This window comes from Bombus pyrosoma, linkage group LG13 (genome assembly GCF_014825855.1).
Source record: "Bombus pyrosoma isolate SC7728 linkage group LG13, ASM1482585v1, whole genome shotgun sequence".
NCBI lineage: Eukaryota > Metazoa > Arthropoda > Insecta > Hymenoptera > Apidae > Bombus > Bombus pyrosoma.
Genome location: NC_057782.1, coordinates 38,623 through 48,192, shown reverse-complemented (window position 1 = coordinate 48,192; position 9,570 = coordinate 38,623).

Genomic DNA, 9,570 nt, shown 5'->3' with positions numbered 1-9,570 from the left:
CCCCGACCAGTATAAATAAACGGACGCGATGGCGAGCGACGACATATTACACAATGTATCGCACCGAGTATCAAAAAGTATCTCCGAGTATCTTACGAGTTTTTATCTCCGCGATTTTAATCAGTATATTTATTTATTATTTTAAATATATTCGACTGTTTCAATAACGCTCAATCTCTCTATTTAAAACCCACGAACAATCCATCAGAAGTATTAAAATCTTAAAATTTCGCGAAGAAATTATTTATCACGTTTTGAGTACAGTGGATCCCCAGAGAGAAGAAGTGACAAGTGAAAATGAAGTACTGCCCAGAAAACATTCACATTTTCTGCAGTCGTACGAGCAGTCGCACGCTGATCGACATAGACAGCAATGTCACCTCATCTTCGAACGGCTGACACCAACAACTTAGACTGCAACTCTCCAAGGCTGCCGTACCTCTGAGCTGAATTGGACTCATCTCGCAAAGACCCGTGCAAGTGCGCATTTAGTGCTACTACAAGGACGCACAACGCCTTGTCTTACCTTGGCCTTTGTCCTTATACCAAGCATTTCGAGCGGCTACGAAGAAAGACCGGTCGCACTTGACGCAAGAAAGAGCCTTATACTCGTTTATGCTCGCCATACATAAGTAGCTTCAGTTTATATCAACACTGCATTTCGTTACTTGCTATGCAATCGCAACATTGGATAGTAAGAATGAAATATACGATTGAACGTATCCCCGCTCCCGTTAGAGATATGTAACCAATTCAAAGCGCATTATATTCCGCTTTACTGGTTGAATACATCGCACACAGGTCGGTTTACCTTCTATCGCCACTGCACTTCGCCATTTGTTATGCAATTACAGTTTTTCGTACTGGGATTGAAGTATTCAAATCGACGTATCTGCGTTGCTACTGGAGATATGTTGACAACTCGAAACGGATTACACTCCTCTTTTCGAGTTGTATGCATTCTCCATAAATCGTTTTATCTCATATCAATGTCAGAATTCGTCAGTTGCTATATAATCGCAGCTTTGTATACTCAGATTGAAATATTCAAAGCAAGTATGTTGAGCAATAGACACCATCCATCCTATGTAATATATATGTCAAAACTATGGTGTTGTTGGTCATCCTCCACTCGGTCGTTGGAGTGGCGGGAGGAATTGGTCGTGACCGAAGATGAGCCTCTCGCGATGTGGCACCGAGTCCGGATAGGATTCCAGGTCGGGTTCGGGTGGAGTCCATGAACATCTTGGCTCCCCGTCTGCGGCATCTATATAGCAGATGCCTGAGGGAGGGTGTCTACCTCCGGATATAGCGGACAGCTAGGCTGGTTCTGCTGCTGAAGGAGGGTTGTCCGTCTGCCTCACCATCCGCGTATCGGCCGGTGTGCCTTCTGGACGAGGTTGGCAAGCTTTTTGAGAGAATAGTTGCCGCCCGTCTGGAAATCCATATGGCGGGGAGGGTGCCTGGTTGGCACGACAGCCAGTATGGCTTTCGCCGGAGCCGTTCGACCGTGGACGCAGTGAATCACGTGAGGGCCATAGCGGAGGCCATGGTTTCTTGGACTGGTGTGGCGTTAGATGTGTCCTTGGACATCTCCAACGCGTTCAACGCCATACCATGGAAAGAGATAGTGGAGGCCCTAAAACACTTCGAAGTGCCTCCCTTCCTCGTCCGGGTAATCCGGGCCAATCTGGATTACAGATGGGTCGAATATACCAGCAGATATGGCGAAGAGCGATCGCCCGTCGAGCGAGGTGTTCCATAGAGCTCCGTGTTGGGCCTGAGGTGGAAAAGTCGTGATAGGCATTGAAGGAACACTCAAATATGTTCAACAACAAAGATGTTTATTCAATGCATACACTTGGCGTACACTTGTGGTTACAACTACCGATTCGCGGTTCACGGTTAATAATTCGACTACGGCGGACGTGCGGTGACGTTTTGAACGATGATAGCTCACGATGCGTCGCAGGGTTCTAGCCAATTACTTATGTATCTCTCCGTCGCGATGATGCTGCCGAGGAAAACTCTTCTGGGGTGTGTCCAAGGATACCGGATCGTTGAGGAATGCTTTTGTTCGGAAAGTGAGGGAAGTGAATGTTGCTGTTAATTGGTTAATTTCTGTTTAATGGTTGGAGAAGGGTGATGTCCGCCCTTGGGAGAAAGTTGCTAGCTGGTAGCATCGTACGTGCGGAAAACAGACCTCCCGTATTTTTCGTGGTATGTGAGGGACAAAGACTATTTGTTCCTTTCGAGAATCTTAGCTAAACAAATCGTAAGATTTGTAGCGGGTCCTTGAGCTAGCTAAAAATATTTCGTGAGGTTGTGTCGACATCTGGCATTCATCTCGTCCGAAGGACAGGGTCTTTGTGTAGCTAGTCACGGGACAGAAACCGTTGGGAAGTTTACTGTCGAGTGCCGCTACAGGCTCTATCCTTTGGATCATCACTTACGACGTGATCCTTCGCTGTCCCCTGCCCCCGGGCGCATGCATGATGTGTTACGCTGATGACACCTTGGTCCTGGCTGGGGGGCATTGGTAGTACGAGGCGCTGCGCCTTGCCGAGGTCACGGTGGCGCCATTCAGTCCATCCGGAGGCTGGGCATGAGCGTGTCCTCCGATAAGTCCGAAGCCATTTGGTTTTACGACCCCCGGCGGAGAGAGGCGCCACCACCCGGCCTCTGCATGGGCATTGGTGGAGAGGATGTCCGGGTGGGGCTTCAAATGAGATATTTGAGCCTCACGATTGACAGTCTGTGGACGTTCGGGCCGCACTTCGAGCTCCTGATCCCTAAAGTAACAGCCGCGGCCATTGCCTTATGCGGCCTGCTGCCGAATGTCAGCGGGGCCGCGGTCGGGTTCGATCCCGTGTTCTTTACAGGTCCCGGTGTCGGTGGAAGATCTGATGGCGAACCGTCGCAGTCTACTCCTGTTGAGGAGGCTGCACAGGGCAACCGCCATCAGGATCGTTAGAGGATATCGAACCATATCCTATATGTCGGCGTCTGTACTGGCGGCTCCCCCTCCGTTCGAGCTTCAGGCCTTGGCGCTCCAACGCGTACATCAACATCTAAAGGGCCTAGGCTCGAGCGGGCTTACTCCTCCTCTTGTTGGGCAGGTGTCCTCGGACATCCGTGAGAAGGCGAGGATGGAGACCTGGGAGCGATGGCGCTCCGATCTCCTTGCGGTGAATGAGCTGCGGACTCACCGTGGTGTGAGAGCTGTTTTCTCTAATTGGGAGGCTTGGAGGGACCGTGGCGGGCTCCTGTTGACCTTCAGGATGACGCAGGTGCTCACCGGACATGGAGCATTCAGGGAGTACCTGCTATGGATGCGGCGGGTGGTGACTGCCATTTGTCATCAGTGTGAGGAAGAGTAGGAAACGGCGCAACACACGTTGAAATTCTGTCCAGCGTGGGCAGATCAGCGCCATGTACTGCAGCTCGCCATGTGTGAGAGTTTGGCCCCCTCGGCGATCTTGCACGCTATGCTGAGGAGACAACGGGAGTACCTCACCATCCGCTCCTTCTGCGAGCAAGTCATGCTTGCGAAGGAGCTGGCGGAGAGAGTCAGGGTGCGAAGCGTCATCCGTCCAGAGTCCCGCACGGCTTCGGTCGGTAGCCGCCGTAGAGCTGCGGCGCTACCGCCGCCGTAGAGCTGCGGCGCTACCGCCGCCCTAGGACGCCATGGGTGTCGTCACGCCGAAAGAGTTTCTGGACCTTCTCGGACTTACACGACGGCCCGTTGTCCGCGGCGTGATCCCTCCTGGCGGCCGAATTGACAGTAGACGAAGGAGTGCCCTGGCAGTAATTCGAAAGAGGCCCCGGGACACCCCTGCCCAACGTCGGGATGGCCACCATGGGGTTTTAATCGGTTTGAGTCCGACACTACCCCGTCGCCTTCCAGAAGGCGGCGGGATGTCCGCGAAGATTTCCCCACGTAAAAAAAAGTGTAGTAAGCAAGAGAAGGAGAGATAAAAAAACTGCAATGCTCTCCAAACGGCATACGGAATCCTAAACAACAGAAATAGGAAACTACAACGCTCTTGAGAATACTACATACCGAATCCTTATTCGCGGAAATAGGAAACTGCAATCTTCCTGAAAAGACCACATATCAAATCAATAGAGATATGAAACTGCACCGCTCTCGAGATAACAACATATTAAGATTCCATTGTACGCACAAAGATAAACTAAGATTTATGATAATTTGAAATAAGGTATTAAAAACACGTCACTAATATGGAGCAAATCAAATTGTTACACAAAAAATCACTTATTTCACGCTCTTTTTTTCGTGGAGGAAACCTTCACATGCGCCCCGCGCCCTCCGAGGAGAGGGCGGCGGGTAGTGCCGGATTCATACCGGGTAAAACCTCCACGGTGATTGTCCTGGCGACTGGTAGGAGAGCCCCACGACCATCTTTTTCATATTGCTGCTGGGACACTCCTTCGTCTTCTCCCTGATGGTATAATCGGGAGTCATCCTTGATTGATCGGGCCGTTAGGAAGGACAACTCCTCCTAATGCCAAGCTGCTTGGGCCGTTGTACAATTCCAAGGGAAGGGCCAGACCCTCCTCGGCGTGACTGTTCTCTCACCCTTTCTCTTTCGGCGCGCTCCTTTGCGAGCATTACTTGCTCGCAGTAGGAGCGAACGGCAATGTACTCCTCGATGTTGCCCCCTTAGCATAGCTTCCACGTTCGCCTCGGGGGTCAAACTCTCGCCGATATCGAGTCGTAGGACACGGCGCGGTTCCTCCCACGCTGGGCAGAACTCTAGCATGTGCTGTGCCGTGTCTTCCTCTTTTTCGCAGTGGTGGCACGTATTAGTCACCTCCCGCCGAATCCTTAACAGAAACTTCCCGAACGCTCGCTGCCTGGTGAGCACCTGCGTCATCCTGTATGTCAGCCGCCACGATCTCTCTAGGCCTACCAGTTCGGTAGGACTGCTCCAACGGCCCGATGAGGCCGCACCGTATTCTTGGCGGCGAGCTGAATGCGCCACCGTTCACAGGTCTCAAGCCTTGCCTCCCTCTGGATGTCATGGACCGATCGGTAGAGGGCGTATCCCCGCCCGAGCACAGGCCCCACAGTTGATGGTACCCCCGACGGAGCGCTAGGGTCTGGAGCTTGAACGGAGGAGACGCCGCCAGGACAATTTATCTCATGCTCTGGTTAACATTTATATGGAGGCATAGAATAAAGAGTCAATTAGTTGAAAATTCACGTTCATTCAGTCCAGTTAGTTCAGTCAGTTAAGAGATTCTGTTCAGTCCGTTAGAAGGCTTAGTTTTGCGAGTCGAATACATCTAACTACAAAATATTCTCTTTGTACTATCGACGGATTATAATAAAAACGTAAGAACATTGTGACGTAACAATTTGTAATCACTCTTTTCTTCACTCGATTATTTCGATTATTTTTATTATTTTTTTATTATTATTATTTAAATTGAACAATTTGTATTGGATTATCCACTCTCGCCCCTTTTCATAACCTTATTCGTAAATGGTAACAACTAAACGTCCGCTGTTGCACCCTCTGACAGGCAGAAGCGGTTGCAAAATCGCTTCCGGTTACGGTAGCTTGAATAAATAAAGACGCCCATTTATCATCACGATATATCTTCCCACTGCTAGCAGACAATTGCCAGCTCATGTTTGTGCGAGATTTGTGAAATCACGTTGGTCCCAATAGGGAACCTTGTAAAATTAATTTTCGTTAATGATAAATGGCCAGAGCGAGAAGGAATAGAAGAGGGAAAAATCTGAACACTAGACAGCCATCGAAACGTTGATTGAGAAAACTCTTATTGGCCGAAATAAAGAGAAAGGGCGAGCGGCTCCGAAAGGAAAGAGGGCCTATACAAGAGCAAATGAATTTAAAAGTTTCGCACTTTCTCACTAACCTATCCCCAAACACATGAGAGCTCTTCGCCCTGAAGAATCTCATCCGCTATCGAGCAGCTTTCCCGACAAACTATACGATAATTATATCTCAAAGTTGGTTATGGATCAGTTGCAATTAAATGAAATTGAATAATAAGAATAATGTAATTGTTGGAATTAAATGAAAATAATAATTATAATAAGTTTGTTGAATCAAATAAAACTAATGAACAAATACGATAAGCTAATAAAATACAAAAATCGTTTATTCCTTTTAAGAAAACTTTAATCCTCTCCGAGCCGGTACTCCTGCCGAATATGGGAATATCTGTCAGTAGCACTATCAAGCTAGTCGACGCTACTCATCCATAAATTCTAACAAAGATCGAAGTATACATACTACAACAAATGTATGACTTACTGAGATATTTCAGATTGCGTCGTGTTATAGATGGGTGAGCCGGATTCTTAATTCATCTCATTCATCTCATTTCAAGTCATCCTAAGTAATTAGCCTGGACATGGCTAGCGGTTTTCATCAGATTCCCATCCATTCAAATTCGACGGAATATACCGCGTTCGTTACACCCGACGGACAATATGAGTACCTAACGATGCCGTTCGGATTGAAAAACGCACCGTCCGTTTTTCAGAGGGCTATTTTCAATGCCTTAGGCGACCTCGCGTATTCGTACGTCGTCGTTTACTTGGACGACGTCCTAATCGTTGCCGATTCGATAGATCAAGCCCTAGAGAGATTGGACACCGTATTATAATCTCATAAGAGCCGGATTCTCCTTTAACTTTGCTAAATGTTCCTTTCTGAAGACTTCGGTACTCTATTTGGGGTACGTGATTCATAACGGAGAAGTTCGTCCCAATCCTTGTAAAATACACGCCTTGAATTCTTTACCTGCGCCAACAACCGTCACACAGCTGAGGCAATTCATAGGTTTAGCCTCCTACTTTCGAAAATTCGTCCCTAAATTTTCACAGATAATGAAACCCCTGTACGCACTTACCTCCGGCCACAAAAACATAACTTGGACAGATAGACATGAAAAAATAAGGCGAAAGGTAATTTCTGTTCTAACTGACGAGCCGGTGTTAATGATATTCGACCCCAATTAGCCGATAGAGTTACATACGGACGCTAGCTCGGAGGGATATGGGGCTATTTTAATGCATAAAGTCGAAGGTAAAAATAGGGTAGTAGAGTACTACAGCAAACGAACTAGCCCTGCTGAATCTAGATATCATTCCTATGAACTAGAAACGTTGGCAGTTGTAAACGCCGTCAAACATTTCCGTCATTATCTGCATGGACGAAAATTTCTCGTCGTCACCGACTGTAACTCCTTGAAGGCCTCTAGTAAGAAAGTACATTTAAATGACAGAGTTCACAGGTGGTGGGCTTACCTGCAAACTTTTACCTTCGACATTATGTATCGCGAGGGTAGACGAATGGCCCACGTAGATTTCTTTTCGCGGAACCCCGTAAACTTGGATCACCGTACGATCAACAAAATAGCAGAAAAGGAAATTAATTTGACTGAAATCTCCGAAGATTGGCTGGTAGCAGAACAACGTCGCGATCCCCATATCTCAGAAATCGTCAATAAATTGCAAAACGATGAGCTCGCGGAAGACATCGCGAATACGTACGAATTACGATCCGGTACCCTTTACCGTAAAATACAACGAAAAGGCAGGACTCTCTGCTTGCCCATTGTCCCGAGAGGCTTTAAATGGTCCGTCATTAACCATGTGCATCAGTCAATTATGCACTTGGGTTGGGATAAAACGCTCGAGAAACTGTACGAGTATTACTGGTTCGAAGGAATGGCGAAGTACGTTCGCAAATTCGTAGAGAACTACCATGCTTGTCAGGTTTCGAAGGCTAGTTCAGGCAAGATACAAGCTTAGCTACATCCTATACCCAAGACCAGCATACCTTGGCATACAGTGCACATGGACATAACGGGCAAACTAAGTGGTAAGAGTGACTCTAAAGAATGTCATTGTCTTGGTCGACGCCTTCACGAAATTCGTATACTTGCATCATACCCGTAAGATAGATTCCCTTAACACCATCAAAGCACTTAAGTCCGCTATATTTTTGTTCGGCAGCCCCTGCCGAATAATAGCGGATCAGGGGAGATGTTTTGCGGGTAAAGATTTCCAAGAGTTCTGCAAAAGTAAACAAATTAAAGTCCACTTGGTAGCGACCGGTGCCAGTAGAGCTAATGTGCAGGTAGAGCGTATTATGGGCACATTAAAAAATATGTTTACAATAGCAGAAACGACCGGGCGGCCGTGGCAAGACGCGATCGGGGAAATACAGTTGGCCTTGAACTGCACCACCCACCGCGTGACTAAATCGAGTCCGCTAGAGCTATTAATCGGTAGGACAGCAAGACCGTACGACTTGCTGTTATCCGATAATATCGAAGAAAAGGAAATAGATATCTCCGATGTAAGACGACAAGCAATAAAAAATATAGAAGTTAGTGCCAAATGCGATAAGGACAGATTCGATGAAACCAAAGCGAAAGTGGTTAGATTTAATCCCGGTGACTTTGTATTACGCAAGAATGAGGAAAGAAACCAAAAAAAGTTAGACCCAAAATTTGAGGACCCATTTGTAATAGCAGATTTTTTGGAAGGAGATAGGTATATTTTAAAAACCCTAGACGGCAAACGGTCATATAAAGACAGTCGTGATAGATTGAGAAAAATGCCAGATAGTTGCGTTCCTGCTGGGTTGGACGTCTACGGTGATGACGACGGCGGTGATAATAACGATGTGAGTACACCGATCTCAGAGGATCATTAACACTATGCTAAATGCTATGTGGTCATAGTAATACGCCCAGTGCAGCGTCCGGCGCTTTCGTTCTACGCCCAGTGCAGCGTCCGGCGCTTTCGTTCTACGCCCAGTGCAGCGTCCGGCGCTTTCATTCTACACCCAGTGCAGCGTCCGGCGCTTTCGTTCTATGCCCAATGTGGCGTCCGGCGCTTTCGTACTACGCCCACTGCGGTGTCCGCCGCTTTCGTACTACGCTCGCTGTGGTGTCCAGCGCTTTTGTTCTACGCCTAGTGTGGCGTCCGGCGCATTTGTGACACATCCAGCATGATAGTGCGATCCAACAAACTGAGATTCACCCGTGTACGAATCGAAAATGATCTGTCGTGTCATTACTGTCTGACTGGTGACCCACAGAATGCAACTAGCGCACTGAATACCAATCGTAACGTTCCTGATTTCTGTTTTCTGATACCCTGTTATTGAACATCCGAGCGAAATTTCTATTATTGAACTGGACCCTTGGGTTATTGGGACATTTAGTTAAAATTGTAAATAATGTTAGTTGTATCGAGTCTAACATCAGAAAACTCAATATTCTAGTTACACCCGAGGACGTGTGATAGTCAGAATGGCCGTGTCGTACATGAAAGAACACCGGAGCCTCTCTTCGGAACTTGGGGAGAATCCCGTAATATTGTAATCCGGATTTCACCATAGCCATAATTAAATAATTGTCATTCAATCCGATCGTGTTTATTTGAGATTTGTAACAGTGAGCTTGGGCCCGAGGCGACAATCAGTCGCCAACGTAGCCGCGGTCAAGGGATAAACGTTTACCTAAACAAAGGCATAGAGTAACCGTATAGCT